At 42.2% G+C, this 17,700-nt stretch overlaps 1 long non-coding RNA gene across 1 annotated transcript in view; it reads left to right on the forward strand.

Annotated features, from left to right (window-relative positions):
* Positions 1-3,384: 3,384 nt before the first annotated feature.
* LOC121135411 overlaps positions 3,385-17,700 on the forward strand; it is a 30,681-nt gene continuing 16,365 nt past the window's right edge. Inside the window, exons 1-4 of the long non-coding RNA XR_005872546.1 lie at positions 3,385-3,565; positions 4,050-4,174; positions 8,906-9,058; positions 15,268-15,333. This is a non-coding gene — a long non-coding RNA (uncharacterized LOC121135411). The remainder of the gene's footprint in view (positions 3,566-4,049; positions 4,175-8,905; positions 9,059-15,267; positions 15,334-17,700) is intronic.

Genomic DNA, 17,700 nt, shown 5'->3' on the forward strand with positions numbered 1-17,700 from the left:
CTCTCTCTCTCTCTCTCTGTCTCTCTCTCTCTGTCTCTCTCTCTGTCTCTCTTTCTGTCTCTGTCTCTCTCTCTGTCTCTCTCTGTCTCTCTCTGTCTCTGTCTCTGTCTCTGTCTCATCTCTCTCTCTCTCTCTCTCTCTCTCTCTCTCTGGACTCCTGTTTATAGCAAAGTGAGAAATCCATTGGTTACACAATGGTTAAGGAAAGACCTGGGATTTGACGGTGAAAGGATATCATGTCTGGCGTGTCTTTAAGGACAAGTTAGAAAGTTTAGATGGGGGAATGATTCTGAATCATATTTTTCCCAGATATACTTACATGATAATTGAAAAAGAGCTAGAATGACCCATAGTTTGGTCAGACCGTATTTTAGAAAGGGACAGTTTAGGATCTAGTCCTCCCATCGTGTCCCATTGTTGAAATTATAGGGTTATTTGAGTCTATCTTAAAAGAGGCTGTCTGGAATGTTAGATGAACGAGGAAGAAAGGTGAGAGAAATGAGGTATTTTAACAAACCAATTGGCTGCCTTCAGCTCTGCATCTCCCCCTCTTTCATTAATTCCTAGGCATGTACCACCTAGGGAAGCATTTGGAATATGCTGCCAGCCACTCTTTCATGAGAGCATGAGTTAGGGCACTTCTATAGAGCCCAAAGAAAATTGAACTCTGAATGTGGAATTTAAGTTTAAATCAAGATCTTTCTATTATCCAGAAAGATCTGCTTACAATACTCTCCCGTGAATACCCAAACACCTCCGTTCCTTTCTCCACCCTCCTCCTGCACAGTACAGCAGGATGCATGGGGTTTCTGCTCTTTTTTAAAATCATTCTTAGTATTACCAAATGCCAGGAGTGTGGCTGGTAAATGGCAGGGCTCCATTCCTCTTGCCTTTCAACAAAGCATGTAGGAAAGTGGGGCTCTTAGTAACTGCCTTTGTGGCTTGTTTATTGTTTTAATGAGCTGTGGCTGCGTAATCACAGTCCCATTATGACCTGGCTGTACCACAAGGAGAGGAAGTTCCCGGAAAACTCCTTCTCGCTGCTCATCTTTTCATGTTGCTGGAAGCCTGTGCCTCTGTCTAGCTTGCTCCACAAGCTTCCGGAGTTCACTGTGTCTTTGTTCTTATCAGTGATGCCCTCCTGTCCCTATCCCTCCCTCTCCTCTTCCTTCTTCCTCTAGACTTTGAGGCTTCAAGTATCAAGCTGAGATGGGGAAAAGTAAAAAAGCACCAGGGTGAAAAACATTTCTTAAGCCGGAACTATTCAGGAAAGAAAGGCTGGCCAGGAAAGGGCGTGTGGCAGGTCACAGGGATAACAGCCAACCCCCCTCTCTTTACTCCTCCTGCCTTTGTCAGTTGTAGATAGAAACTGATACATTTCACATGGTTTTCTCTGGAGACCACAGTTATTAAGAAAGTGCCAATAGTATATTTAACTGGACTAGCACAGAGCGGAGAAGTGTATGTATGTGTGTGAATTGGTATGAAACTGTACGGTGGGGTTTTGTGCACTTTGGGAGGAATCTATCCGTTGAATTAGGAGAATGAGCTAGACAGATTGTTCCCAAACAGAGATAAAAATTCAAGAGCAACAGGCTTCCCGTCACGTCTGCTGCATCACCAGGGCATCGCATGTGAACTCAGCACTGTCTGATGTCGCTCAGATGCTCTGCTTTGATTCGACAGCTCCGTGCGGTCCCAGGTAACATGGACTTTGGCTTTGTAAGAACTTGAACATGAATCGTAATCTCAGATATTCACTAGTGTGTTACACTAGGGCTCATTTTCTTCTGGCATACCATGGGGGAGATAATAACAAGAGTTTTGTGATGATTGGGAAAGGCAAGTCGCATAGAACACTCACAGTGGCAATCATGAGACCCTGTGCAAAAGCAGAGGGGAGGCAAGGACCAACTGCTGTTCTCTAACGTCCACATCCTCTCTCTTGGCATCCGTGTACACACACACACACACACACACACACACACACACACACACACAGAGAGAGAGAGAGAGAGAGAGAGAGAGAGAGAGAGAGAACGCTAAGTACATAGTACTTAGTACGCTAGTACATACTATGGTAGGAGCTTTATCAATATCAGCTACTCCTCGAATTCTCTTCTACCATCTCAAGCTCCTCCTCCTCTTCCCCCTTCTCTCCATAATCTTCCTTGAACATAGGTAAGTCTAGGAGAATAAGTCTGTTTCTGAATCTTTCCATGAAGAAGGCCCAGTCCAATGTGACTCTGCACTGGGTTACCGCTGAGGGCTGAGTGGACACCAAGCTCCATGGGTATCATCAAGAAGAAGAGAAGCCAGATATGTGGCAGTGGTTCATTCTCTGATCATTTTTCAGTCTTCAGAGTTACACCCAAGCTCAGCTTCCTTCCGTGATTGGGTGAGGATTCAGGGGCTATCTAGCCAGTTACTGCTTAGCAATACTCTGATTTAGAATGCAAAAAACAAAAAACAACCTAAGAAACACATGGGCTGCTGATCACAATGGTATCGTTTTATCTGTATTCCCTAAGTAGCATTTTTTTTCAGAAAGAAATACAGAAGGGTCATTTTAAATTAAGCAGACACAAAAACTTAAAACTACCAAGGGAACTTCATTCATATTCTTTTGATAAGTATTTCTTAAGTACCCCTTCTGCTTCAGGCCTGGACATAGAGTAGTAGAAAGCAAATCATCCATAGCCCCTGCTTCCATGTCAGTGGTGGCATAATGATGGCCAGAAACCTTGTTTGCCCCTCCTCCTGAAATTCCCTGTGATCTGGGCTGGCACTGTGACTATTTTGATTAAGATTGATGTGTTCCCATGTTACTCTCCTATGCCTTCAGGACCAAAATCCCACAGATCAGGTGACTTAAATAATGACAATGGATTGTCCCCTGGTTCTGAGGCTCCTTGTCCAAAATACACACAAACTATTACTTCCTTATGAGGACTCAATGCTTAGTCATCCTTTCAATGTCCCCCTAGTGATTTCATGGCAAATTTTGGTACCCCTCAAAACTTACCTTTATCTTCATATAGTGTTTTCCCATGTAGCCTTTCCTCATGCTTGCCTTTATAGAAACGACGGTCATATCGGACTTGGGCCCACCCAGTAGTCGCACCTTAACTTGACTTTCATTATAAAGATCCCCTTTCCAAATCCAGTGACAGTCCTTAAGGTTGGTAGTTGGTAGTTAAGGTTTTGGTACATTTTAAAGAACAAGATTCATTTCCCATCCATTGGTATTTGGCTCAGATTCAAACAGATCAGACCTCTGCTTCTTGTTCCTTGGATTTTGGAATTTACAAATCAGCTATTATGATGCGAGGAGTTGCTATTTGGGGAGGAACTGCGGTGACACTCCCTTAACCATTCCCAGAAGTCACATTTCCACTGGGTGAGGGTTCCATCTTGGAAAGGGAACCTGTGTTTTTGCCAGAAGAGCTGGCAGAACTCACTCCGGTGGAGCCAATATGTGGGATTACTCGCAAACCTGACCCAAACTGCATCATTAGAAGTAAAAGCAGCTGCCGTTTTAAGCTACGTGGTTACATGGGAATAGGTAAGCTTAACAATATTAATGAGGGCAGACATAATGCAAGTAGCTGCCTTTGGAAAGTGTCTCAGGGGACAGTGAGCAAGACATCCAGAATGGTGCAGTCCCAGACTGTTTGCTTACTAGATCCATGCTTATCTGGACAGCAACCTGGGTGCTTTACCTGTCGGACATTCCAAGCAGAGATATTTGGCTTTGCCTAGCTGAGTCTGCAAAGCCTCTCCTTTGAAATCACCTCCACTCTCTTTGCATGTGTGCTTCCCTTTTAGGGAGCAGGAAGGGTGGACAAGCATAAGTGGGTGATGACGGGGCCAAGGTGAAGTCCATTTCCTTTCATCTCCTTCCCAGTGGCACAGAAAATGCAGCATAAGAATATCCCATGGAAGGTTAAGTGCCCTGTAGCAAATGTAGAGGAGGCAACGAAATGAGGGCCGGCCTGAAGAGCGAGGGGGTAGTCACAGGCAAATCGTGTTTCTTTTCCTTCTCCCAGTGCTGTTCAAATTGAGCCATGTGCTACAGCAATTAATGTTAATGGGAAACCGCACAGCAGGTAAGCAAGATGGCACCTTTCGATGGGAGAGAAGCTAACACCAGCCCAGAACAAGACTGTGATCTGTAAGTAAACCAATAGCATTTTACATTCCGAGGCAGCACTGAAGACTGGGTAACCATGGACCGAGCTAGGTTTGGGCAGCTTTGTTCAGTGCCAATGGGGCAGTGCTGTGTGGGGATAGCAGGTGTGTTTAGTTGAAGGTCACTGGGTGATTGAGGTTGAAGTAGCATATGTACTTTGAACCGTATGTTCTTGGTTGGACACACTACATATTGCCTTACACGTCGCGACCACTGTTGCGGGCATTGAGGACGCTATGCAAAGCCAGTCCTGCAAAAAATTCGGTTCGTGTAACACAGAGTCAGGAAGAAAGAGCCTCCATGTACAAAGCACACACACGATTTCTCATTAGAATAAAGTGACAAACTAATGGGTTAAAGCTGTCAACCCTTTCATTCAAAGACCTTTTGTTTAAAACCTGATATTTCCTTCTGACTTACAGAATAAGGTCCAAATGTCTTTTCATGGCATTTAAGATCCTGCACAGTCTAGTTTCTATTATAGTTCCAAAATTATATTTCTTTCTGCTCTCCTCATTTCAAATTCTCATATGCTATGGTCTTGCATGGGGTAGAGGAATACCTTTCAAGTTTGAGTTCTCAGGTTCATATCTATATTATATCATTCATTCGCCATACATGTGATTTTGGGAAGAGTATTCAAGCTCTCCAGATCTCAGCACTGACTTCTTTTGTAGTTGGCTAGAATCTCCCTACCATCAGCCAAGTGACTGAAAATGATGTGGGATTATGAATGTGGGTCAGCAAAATCCATAGGAGAGCAAGCCCTATATAGCTTACTTGGTGGTGTTATTATACCTTAAATGTGTATGATTGATTTACACACACACACACACACACACACACACACACAATTTGATACTTGCTGTATTTTTATTTTGAGTACATTTGCTTTCATGTCACACTGGAAGGCTTAGACTGTGTCTATATCACAGGAATACTTGCTAGACACTGAATAAAATGAACTCAGCTTGCTGGCATGCCTTGCAGAATGGCTAAGACCCCTAACAGGAAGGGATATTGTTTCAGGGGGCCTCAAATAGGTAATTAGGATGCTGTCAATTGAAAGTGGTGAAGAAGTGCACTCTTTAGCTTAAAGAACTGCTGTTGGGAGCTGTATCAGGGGACACCATGTGTGCCAGTTGGCAGTGTTAGAATTCAGAGACAGAGCGATCTGTAAAGATTGCCTCACTCATAGCCTGGGCAGGAACTGTTCTGGCCCTCTGGAAACCATGGTGAGCCTTTTATCATTTAAATTTCATTCCAGTAGGGGCAGCAAAAAGACAAAATACTGAAAATAAAAGTTAATTAAAAAATAAAATCAAGACAAATGTGTCTCCAAGGCCACCTCTGTTACAGAGGCCACCTGTCATTAAGTGTCTCCTGTCTATAAACCTGAGATTGGAAGCCAATTGACACTTCTGTTGTTTAATTTTTAGTACCTCCTGTCTGGTCTCTGCCTCAACTATATAGGTGGAGGCTGCTCTATGGATATGTCCCTGGGCCAGAGCAATATGAGTGTTCCTGAGGGAGGGCCTGGAACTCACAGGGAAAGCCTACAGCGAGTTACAATTCCCAGCTGTCTAAGGAGTTGCTTCTTGCAATGGTGCAGGTGGGTTCTCTCACAACTAGTAAATTTGTGCCATAGGGAGGAAGGATGCACCCTGAAGAGAAGAGAACGAAGGAACATATCTTCAGCAGTAGAGCCTCTTCTTATCCATTATCTACATCTCTGGACTTCCTCAGCTTCCTCATTCAATATAAATGTGCTAAGCACCTGCCATGTGTGATACATTGCATTACATATGCAAATTAAGGCCATGACATCACAGAAAGAACTCTTTTCTTAGGACCCCAACATTCTAGTAAGAGAAAGGAAGAAAATAAATAGTAATTTGGGGTGAGTCATCTTTAAAGGTAGTAGCGCAAATTACACACACACCATCACACACACACACAGTAGCATGGTTCCCTGGTCACAGTGCTCTTAGAAGGGGGGGCAGTAGATGCAAAGGTCCTCGGCTGGACATACATGAGCATGAGTTCTTTGAGAACGCAGAAATGTCACAATGCTTTTAGGTATGGATCCATGCATGTGACAGATGGTCAGTAACCAGGCCATTCAGGACTTTAAAGCTTGGGAAACAGGGGAGGTTTTGACCCATGGATTAGTTATCAAGCCCTGGATTAGAGCATCCACTATGATGCCAAGTTCATTCTAGTAAATGCTAAAGAAATGTGGGAGATTGTGAATCTGTGGTGAGGGGACACCCCAGAATGAGCCTCTGTTCTGTTGCCTCGGCCTTGACTAGGAAACCATCTGTTCCTCACTGCAAAAATTCCATGGCTCCTGACTCCATCAGAAGCCTAGAACATTGAACTCTGCTGCCCCTCTATCCATCCCTTCTGCTCCTTCCTTTCTTAAAACACCCCATAATACACTTCATGTTCACTGTGTCTATCTCTAGCTTCAACACTGAATTCTATCTCCCCTGCTCAAGCTTTTCCACTTCGCATGGAAAACATTGAAGTTTTGCCTTCTGTCAACCACACTCCACAAAGATGGGCATCAGTTTTACATGCTGATGGTGTAGGACCCCCTACATGCCTCTACAGACCAAGATCTTACCTCTTTTCTCTGTATGGACTCCTCTGCCCCCCAAGTTCTCAGGTCTGGAGCAGGCATTCAGAGCCCTTGGATGCCACTCCACACTTAGGAAGCCTTCCTCACCGTCCAAACTAGGTGTAGGAAGGAATATTTCATCCTGTAGCAGGATAACAAGACCTGGAATAGGGTCAGCCTACAAAGAATGCAGGTGGGAAAGCTTTGCAGTAAAGTGAATGCCCGTGGAGGAGCATTGCAATGGAAGGTCTGGGAACTGGAAGTTGGAAGGGTGATTTCCATTCTGTCTCCTCGCCCTCCAGCTTTGAGCTCCTGAAGAATTTTCTAGTTTCTGTGTGCCCACCCACCACAGTAAGAACCCATTCTCTTTCTTATCTACCGTTTTTGAAGAAATCTAAAACTATTTGGAGGAATAGGGAGATAAGCAAAACTGAGGATGCATTTATAAAGTTAGGCCAGGGAAAATGCATTATTGTATTGTTTATACTGAGAGTCATAAATAACAGTTAGTGTGTAGAAACTCACTTGGGGAGGGTTTTAAGTTTGTTGTCCCAGAATGTTTATAATGTAGAAATGAACCCAAGGCTACATCAGTGGGGAGAGCAGTTTCAAAGGGGAGCAGGAGGAGATTAATGGGGCTTTTTGAGGCTGCCCTAATTAAGACATTTGTTAGTATGTTTTAATAGCTTTAAGGTACCTTGCACTCCCAGAACTTGGTATATGGGCAGTTTCTATCTCCAGAGAAGGTAACTTTTCTGTTCCAAATTACACACTGTAACTTTTTCAGGGCGAGTTTTATCTTGTGTCTTCTCAATTTTCTGTCCTTATAATGTCATCTGTTGTGCATTGTAGCTGGTACTCCAATAATTTTTGATGCCCACTGTGGGAAGGATTCTCAGGGCTAGTCACATAGTGGGATCTGTGATAGCCTAAGTGAGATCCTCAGATCGGAATCCCCAAGGTCAAACAGGAGCCTGTGATCTTGTGTGAGCCCAGCATAATCAGTCATTGCACACATACCTTACTATTTAGTCCCCAGAGTTAATCTCCCGACTGGCATGATCATCATCTTAGGAGTCTTTCTAAAATTGTCCTTGAAAATCTTTCTGTTCCTGGTCTTCTTTAGTTCAGCCATTTATTTCAAGCATTTCAACAATTCACAATAAGGCTTCAGTTTAATACCATGCCTTCTCCTTCCTGAGTAAATACTTGTACTGATCACCTCTCTCTCCCTTAAGCTTATTCGTTCTTCTCCCTTAAGCTTATTCGTTCTTCTCCCTTCCATCACCAAAATGTCACTCAGTACATTTTCTTGACTAGTTACTTATTGAATGTTCTGGTCAATTATGCAACCCCTATATTATGGGACTTTAGAAGTGTCTTTCCATGAGCTTTGCGGTATGTGACTTGTAAAATGGCTCACCATGTCTCTCCTGGAGCACTCATCCTTGCACAATCTCTTTCCCTAAAGAGTGGATGAAGCAGATAGCTTGCTTACCACAAAGATTCTGGGGAAATTATGGGGAATGAAGGGAGAGGTTCATAACAAGCTGTACCTTTTGTCTTGCTCAGTTTCTGTTCTAGTGTCTTTTGGGGTGCTGTTCACTGCCTTATCAAAAGATTAATGTATTGAGGATTTTATAGACCTACTCTTTCGTGGGGTAATTTGAAGTAATTAATAACTAATAGAGACTCCTTGCATTAGAGACAGTCAAGTCTATGAGATGGGAAGAAGGGATTTGTGCTTGCTCTAAAATTATACAGAGCATTCCAGAATAGGAGGGATTGTGGCTGTCTAACAATGTCTGCTTGTCCTGTCAGGTTTAGGTATAGTATAATGTATATCTCCTGGTATACCTTAACTCCAGACAAAGAATTATATTGACTTGAAAGACAGTTAAACTTGCCTAGAAGTGTTAAAAAACTTGAATGTTGGAAGTTCTAAGGATATCTGTTCCCCCCTTTTTATTGAAAATAGATTCTTCTCTCATATAACACATCATAACCACAGTTTCCCCTCTTGATATTCCTTTCAGCTCCTTCAACTGCCCCTCTTTCTCAAATCCACTCTCCATGCATTTTCTCTTCAGAAAAGAGCATGCCTCCAAGAGACAACAGCCAACAGAACAAAACAAGATACAATAAGACAAAGTTCTCCTATCAAAACTGGACCAGGCTACCCAACAGGAAGAATAGATTCTCAAGAGTAGGCAAAAGAGTCAGAGACATACCTGATCCCATTGGTAAGAGTCCCACAAAAACACCAAGCTAACAGTCATAGCACATATGCAGAAGCCCTTGTTTAAATCCATAGAAACTCTGTGATTATCACCAAGAATCCCATTAAAAGGGATTGCTTTATGCTCAGTTTTTGCTTGTCAGGTTGTTGAATGCAGAGGACATAGAAGAGGAATGAAAAAGACATTAAGTGGTTCTAAGTCCAAATGACTACTGGGAAGGAAAAAGTTGGGAACTTACATGTCAGACTTTGAATGAGCAAAATCTTAACTACTTTTTTTTTTTGCGTTTGATCCTTGAGTTATTGGTGCTGCTTGTTATACCAGCTAACCTAAAAATACTGACCAGAAAATAATGTTTTTCTGTATTCCATTTGTTCTACATGTCCTATATTTTAAGAACAGTTTATATTTATCCCCTTAAATAATTAATTAATGACATTATGCATTGAGTAACATTTATTTATTTCCCCTTACTTATTTGTTGAAAAGTACTGGGCTTATCTTCAGGACAATTTCCCTGGTTGAAAGAGGTAAGTAAATTGTAATTCAATTTAGTAACGATATACAAGGAACTCAATGTTTATATCACCTGATGTTCATTTTCATCACTGAGAACCCTCTGTGTCACATTTGTTGGGCATCTGTTGCATTGTAGAGGTAGGGAAGCATCCTTGTTTTAAAGTACAATGAATTTGACTCATGGGGATATGGGGTTCATACTATATATGAAGTGTTCTCATAAAAATAAAATGTACCTAAAATTACAATTTATTCAGTAAGACTTGGGGGTTTGGAGATGGAAGAAAGCGTTGCAGTATAGATTGGGAGGATTTATTAGTCAGAGAGTGAAAACTATTCTCAAGTATGAAGGGTAGCATGTAAGACTAGCTACATCATCGATTAGGCAGGATGCCTGTGGAGCCTTTTCTGCGGGCAATAGGCCAAGATACTAATGGGTAGAAATTAGTTATGAGAACAAATTCTATATGTCCAGCTACTTAGTGTGTAGTGTCTCTTTTCTTCCAGCCATATTCCACCAGCAATCTACATTTCTAGGTGTTCAATGTTCATTCCTTCCAGTTGTCTCTGGATATGTGTGTTTTAGCATTTTCATTATGTGAGTCGCTATACTATCTTATTTGTAAGGTATAACTGTTAATTAAAGCTATAACGGCTTGTGTCTAATTTTACCACAATAAAAAACCCAATAGGGACAAATATATGTGAACTATTTATATTAAAATACATTTCCTATACCCTTTTGGGGGGATTTTTGAGACAAGACCAGTCTAGACAACAAAGGCTAGCTGTTCATTGAGAAATAAGATTTTTCTAGTGGGAGTGGTCTGTGTTCCTTGTGCTACCACCACTAATTCCTGGAACAGAGTGGATGATTCACTTTTTTTTTTTGGCTGGTTGGTAGAAACTTCAGGATTGCTTGCAAAGTTTAGCAGGTGCCACCTGTAGGATGAAGATGGCTGTTTGGCCATCAGGAGCAAGAGATTCATGGTGTTGGTGAGATCAGGCCTCAGGCAGCCTTGGAGGTAGAAGACTGTGAGATATGTCAAGAAGTGCCTCTGCTTAGGCTTAATCTCTTGGGTCTGCTAATGTGTTAGAGCAGCCTGAATGAATTAAGTTGATCTTTGATACTGACCCTTCCTTTACTTAAAACTTCCTTTACTTAAAACCTTTAATTATTTTGAAGCTTTGCAAATGTTTGTATTAAAATACAATCTGTAGCCGGGTGGTCGTGGTGCATGCCTTTAATCCCAGCACTTGGGAGGCAGAGGCAGTCAGATCTCTGTGTGTTTGAGGCCCAGCTGGACCAACAGCCTCCAGAACAATACAGAGAAACCCTGTCTAGTAAAACCAAAAATAAATACTATTTGTACTAGTATTTCTGAATTGCTGAATTTCTTTCAACATCTTTGATGTCTCTTCAGTTCTGTGTCTTGGTTACTCCTAGCCTTTTAGCCTTGTGTTCCCCAACTCAATGTCATCATGGCCCATTCTTTATGGGAAGAGAAAGTAGGAAAACTCCCAGGATCAGGTTCAATCCCCCGTGAAGTCTTCTACCTGTAAGCAGACACCTCAAGCCCTTAAATTTGCAAAGAACAGACTCGGTGACCCACACAACAGTGCTAAAATTTGAAGGCTTTTCATTCATTGGAAGGAGAGAGTATTCTTTACCTGCCCTAGCTATATAACATCACAAGAACAGGAACGAAAAATCTGAAAATACTGCTTGTATCAATGGGAAACATATTCTCCACCTTCCCACCCTGCATGACTGTTGATAGAGTGCTAACGCAGCTCCCAGGGTCTCCATGGGTTATAACAGCAGAAGTAAACAGCAGAGACAAACAGCAGTAGAACCATGCGTTATAAGTCAGTCACACGCTTTAATGATGTCTACTAGATTTATAAGAAGGAAACCCTGGGAGAGATATTTCTTTCCTCTCCTCATAAGATGTCATGGCTAAGAGCATGGTCTTCAGTTCTCCCACAAGCTCAAGACAATCTTATTTCCCACTCTAAACCTTAGTTTATTCCCCTGTAATGTGGGGCCTGATAGGACTTGCGCAAGCATTCAAACTTTGGTTCAGTTCAGCATTTCTGGAAACTATCATTCAAATGTCATGGTATGAAAAATGAATCAAGAAAAGTATGTGGGGGGAAATTACAAAGTGTCTTTAGCTTCATGAAGGATTCTGTGGAAAAATCCATGCTCAAACCTCCACTGTATACAGACTACATACACATTAATCAATAGTGATGGGAACTATTAAAATTTTATAAGGTCAATAATGTTGTTAACACTACAACTGCATGAGAATACACATGAAAGTGTTATCTTCCTTGGGTGTGTAACCCTTTAGACCTTCAATCAATCATTTTAGCTGTGGCTTAAGGAAAGAGATTTGGGGGAGAGGAACTTACTGAAGACCTGAGTTCAAATCCTTAGCATTCCCACAAAAAGTTAGCCATGGCCACATGCACTCACAACTACCCTGGAAGTGTGGGAAGAAGAAGATAGGGTGACCAATGGGGTTGGTGACTCCAGCATAGATTCTGGTTCAGAGAGAGACTCTGTCTTGCGGGAATTAAGGCAGAGAATGACAGGGCAGGACACGGGGCATACTCCTCTGGTCTCAGTATGCAAACAGGGGAACATACACCTGTACATACTGGTGAACACATACCACAGACATATACAACACAGACATGCATGCATACATATATACGTACATACATTCATACATGCATACACACACTAAATTAACTAAGTTAAATGATAAGGTCGCAAATATGGAAGTGTGGTTAAAGAGAAAGCTATAGGATACCCTAGCCTAGTCTGGGAATATTGTGTCTGGGGGAAAACTACTGAAGCTAAAGTCATATACAGGCATCTTGGAAGTAAAGGGTCCTTATGATCAAGTAGCAGGGTGAGAGTGCCAGATTGGTTTCTGGTGTGACATGTCAGCTCCAACTGACCTGCAGTGACTTCTAGGCAGAGTACTCTGAGAAGCACTCTGACACCACATCTGGTTCCATGATTGCTTAGTGATGTCACCTTCAGGGACCTACTAATTCCTAGAAGAAATTAGAGCTACCAATGTGACCTGCCAGGATATCCATAGCCTGAGGCTGCAGAGGCCACCAAGTTGTCTAAAGAATAGAGCTGTGCTCTTATGCTTTGCAACATAAGAATGAGAGGACACAGGATACAATGTCTCTTCGCTGCAAACCTCCTGCCCACAACATAAGAAAGGAATTTCCAAGGTCTCCACTGAATGAACTAGACAGGATCTCCTCTCTGGTAGGAAATAGGCAATAAGAAAGTGGGCAAGTGTCTTGAAATCACGTTAGTGTAGGCATGGTTAGAGCAGGGAAGCATGAACTCATCTCCAGTTGTAAATTTGTATTCAGAGGACTGATAAAACATTGGACCTATCTGAGGACAAAGCTGCCATCGTGAAGACAGCCTTAGGGTGGATGGCCCAGCTGGCTGGAGCAGAACCTGCCTTGCCCAATCAAAGTCAAACCAACTAGCAATGCAGTAGGGGTACTTTGAACTAGAATGACACAACTAAACCAAATGTCTATCCTGGGGACAAGACAGAGTTGGAGACAAATTAGGGTAAGGTGGATATCTATGTCTTGACCAAGCTGGAAAATGGTATAAATTTAGACATAAGACATTAATGATGTTTCCTCTGTAATTTAAACTATTTTAAGCCATTAACCAACCTCAGTGTGTTACAGGAAGGGATCATCATCTATATTATTTTTTCCTTTTCAATACAATTTTCTAACTGATTTTCTTGCTTTGATTTTTGTAGAGATAAAGGTTAGCCCAACAACCTTGCACAAGGATTAGTGGGCTTTGAATTAATCAGTCAGACTGTGGGACTCTTTGTTGCTGTATCACAAATGTATGCACACATGTATCTCTCTCTCTCTCTCTCTCTCTCTCTCTCTGTGTGTGTGTGTGTGTGTGTGTGTGTGTGTGTTATGTACAAAGAAGTCAGAGGAGGACATCAACTGCCTTACTCTAGCACATCAGTTATCAAACATGTGGTTCTCCATCCCTTTGGGAATTGAATGACACTTTCACAGGGGCCACACATCAGATATCCCGTATAACAGATTTTACATTATGATTCATAACAGCAGCAAATTGGTAGCTGTGAAGTAGCAACAAAAATTGTATGGTTAGGGGTCACCCCAACATGAGGAACTGTATTAAAGGGCTGCAGCATTAGGAATGTCTAGAACAGCTGCCCTGGTCCTTTCTGCTTGATTCCCTTGATATAATCTCATTCAACCTGGAGCTCACAGTTTGCCAACTAGGCTTGCTGGCCAACAAGCCCTAGCATTTCTCTTTTAGTGCCCACCTCCATAGCTCTGGGGGCCATGCCTCAATTCTTATGTTCCAGGGGTTCAGATGCAATGGGCATAGGGATGCACGGTCTTAACTCTGGAAAAGTTCTCGGCAGAGTTCCCACACAGTGCAGGAAAGGGAGCAGTGATTGTTATTGGTATTATCGATCTACCTGTGTACTAAAAGATGTTTGCAGAACCGTCTGGAAAACTAAAAAGACAGGGTCAAAGTAAATGGCAGATTCAATCAATTTTGTAAAATAAAAGTCATTAGTGAAAAATAAAAGCATATTGCTCCGAGTGTTATTTGGTTTCACAGAAATACAAAATACAATTTAATGCATTTCCCCTGTTATTTGGGTGCCCCAGATTCTTAGGTGCATGACACAAGCAAACCTTTGGATTTGTTCTTTACCAGAAAGTATAAACAGAAAAATTCAACATGTCATGTTATCTATTTTCTTCCTTTCTTTATTCACCCATTCATTTGGAAAGTATCCGGACCAGTTTTCCATGGCAGTTACTAATAGACACATAATATGTAAGGTAGCTTTCTTCTGAGAGGTTTCAGTTTAGTGAGTGAGGCAGTATTGGGTAAATCAGGAGACACTATAGGGAAGAGCATACGGACTTTGTGGAGAAGAAACTCACTTAAGAGTCTTCGGGTAGTAGGAGTGGTATTTAAATTGAACAGCATGGAAAAGAACAGCAATTCCACCAGGTGAGGCAGGAAGTTACTCCAGCAGAAAGATGTAAGAGTCTGGAAACACATTCCTAGATTCTTGTTACTCAAAATATGATCCTCAATGCCAGGCTGGATGGCTGGATGGATACATATATAAATAGATACATACACACGTACATACGTACGTACGTAAGTACATACATACACACACACACACACACACACACACACACACACACACACACATCAGAATGGCTTCTCTGTCCCATGGGAAAGCAGAGTTTTGGGAGCCAAGATCCAAAGATCCTCATGTGAGAGCCTTGTGTGGAAACTGCTGTCCACATGCTCTGTAGGGCAGTGACTCATAGCTTGTAACTCAGCATCTCCCATTCACTCACTGGGCATAATGATGTGGAGCCAAAAAAAAATCATGGTTGTAAGGTTTTTGCCAGTGACTGAATGAACCCTAGTGTCTTTTACTGACTTCTCAATTATGCAAAAGCCCAACAGTACATTGCCTTTGTGTCAGAAGATCAACAGCAGCAAGAGACCTGGATGGTGTTTTGTCTTTGATAATAGCTCAGGACTGTGCCGGGGAATCCGGGGAATACAGATGTTCCTCTTTCTGTTTGGCTTCCAACAGGTCAGCAGATTCTCCATGGTAACCTCTCCTGTCACCCTAACTGAGGAAGCAGCTCTGAATTCACTGGTAAGGAAAGTAAACCCCAGTTATCAGTAGCAACATTTCTAAAGTACTTGAAGGTCACCTGGGATTCAGGCAGGTACAACCCACACTTTAATATAGCATGCTGCTGTTTTAATTATGAAAGTCCCTATGAACCAAAGGAAAGTCCTGGAAAGAAAAGAAGAAAATCCCAGCCACTCCCAACAGGTGAATAGCCTTTGGCTGGAGCCTGGGGCTCAGGCATAGGCTTTCAAGGGCTGCTGATCAAAGACGAGGCAGAGGCAGTGTGTGGAGACTGCCATTCTCATCTCCTTGACAGTATGATTTTGCAGACCAGTTTGCCTCTGCTCTTCCACACCTCCTGTAGTACTGAGCAGCGACTACCCTGAAGAGATTGGAGGCATGCAGTATTAATGTGCACCTATTTCTCCCTTGTGCTCTTGACAAAAATGTGCTTATGGCTATCACATTTTGCCCAGTTCTTGCTTAATAAGAAGCAGTGATTTACTTGACAGAGTGCATGTGTTTACTCTCCCTGCTGCTGCTGGAGGTGATTTGTTTTCGTAAGAACAGACAAAGTGTACCCGTGTCTCCGACTTCACAGAAGCTCTGTGACTCTGCTTCCCTGGGAGAAGCCCGTGCTGCTAGGAGTTCCTCTCTCTCTCTGTCTCTCTTTCTCTCTCTCTCTCTCTCTCTCTCTCTCTCTCTCTCTCTCTCTCTCTCTCTCTCTCTCTTCCCCTCTCTCTCTCTCTCTCTCTCTCTCCCTCTCTCCCTCTCTCTTCCTCTCTCTCTCTTTCCCTCTCTCCCTCTCTCCCTCTCTCCATATATATATATATATATATATATATATATATATATATATATATGATTTTGTAGTATGCCTGATGTCTCAGAAGAGGGATGTGTCTATTCTAACAAGCATCATTTTTACATAAAATAGAAGGTATTCACATTATGTCTTTATCTTCTATATCTCAACTAGTAACAATATCAGAACTGTTCCCTCTTGACAACTATATTCATTTCTCATTAAAGATATTTCATGTTTTATTCAGGAATTTAAATGAAGCTATCAGAGCCCGGAATGGCATCCGTTTGGTATAATTGTATCCCTCGGATGCCAGCCCCAAGAGTTCTAATTAATATATATTTAGCTCCCTGACTGTCTTTAGACCAAACGGTTGAGTGTGGAAGACAGGAAGGGGGGAAAAGCATAGAGATTTGAACAGGGGAGTCTGTCTTTAGAAAGACAGAGTTTCAGTAATTGTGCATTTTGAGTGCTTGGCTCTTATGTCAGAATTACTTTCAGGCCACCGAGCACTTTATGAAAAATGGGCTGCAAGATGATAATTATTTTTATTGATCACACATTCAAGTTATCAATTTTTTAATCTCCTTTCTTTCATTTTTTTCCAAGAAAAAAATGTTCCTGTCCAGGGAATTACGTGCATTCACAAACCTCCTTCGCTCTCCCCTCCCCTCTCTCTGCCCCTTTTCTTCCTCCGACCTCACACTATTAAAAAGCAATATTGTTCCTCTTTGCCAACGTGAAAATAACTGGAACTATCATGGGATTCCTTGGCCTCCCTAAACCCATAATATGAAAAGAAGCTAATTGGGTACCAACCTCGTTCCTTGTGGGCTTTGCCATCCTCCCTCATTCCCTCCAACCGCATCCCCATTCTCCCTTGCAGGAAATGAGTTTGGGGACATTTCCCATGCTATCCTAACATTGGAATTCATAGCACTTGTGTGCACTTAGAAGCCTCAATTCACTCCCGTTTCTGGGATGCTCTGGGACCATGGTTTATAAATCAATCCTGTGGTGTACTGTATGCAGAGAGCAGGGCCTTTGTGAACTCTAGTCAGATTGAATTGCACAGGCAATAGGGCGACCTTAAGAGTCTACAGTAAAGAAAAACAAAGGCTGAATAAATAGGACAATTCACCGGACACTTGCAACTATCACAAGGCACTATTGGAAAGGCAGGGGATGCTATTTTCTTTTGTTTCCAATCTTGGTCCCTCTTATTCACTATTTACTGAGAATGACTGTTTGATAGGGCATGGATTGGGGTCTAGAAATAGCCAAGATTTCAACCTAAGTTGCTTTTTAAATAAGTTAAGGCATTGTTCTGTAGGGTTCCCCCCCCATTCTTAAACATACCATGAATCTGACTCACACTCTAAAGACCTGATCTCTTCCCTGAACCTCTGCAATGACAATGGCACTGCCATTTCTTTGCATCTTCATGGAAGACGTCAGCAGCTCTTCTCTTTTTGGCAACTTGACTCAAGGAAGCAAGTCTTCTAAAGCTGCAAACATTTATAAACTAATTTGCTTCATTAGCGATTCAGTGTAACAGGATTAACAACCAAAGGAGCAACTTG

Source organism: Mesocricetus auratus, unplaced genomic scaffold (assembly GCF_017639785.1).
Source record: "Mesocricetus auratus isolate SY011 unplaced genomic scaffold, BCM_Maur_2.0 Super-Scaffold_4256, whole genome shotgun sequence".
NCBI classification, from domain to species: Eukaryota; Metazoa; Chordata; class Mammalia; order Rodentia; family Cricetidae; genus Mesocricetus; species Mesocricetus auratus.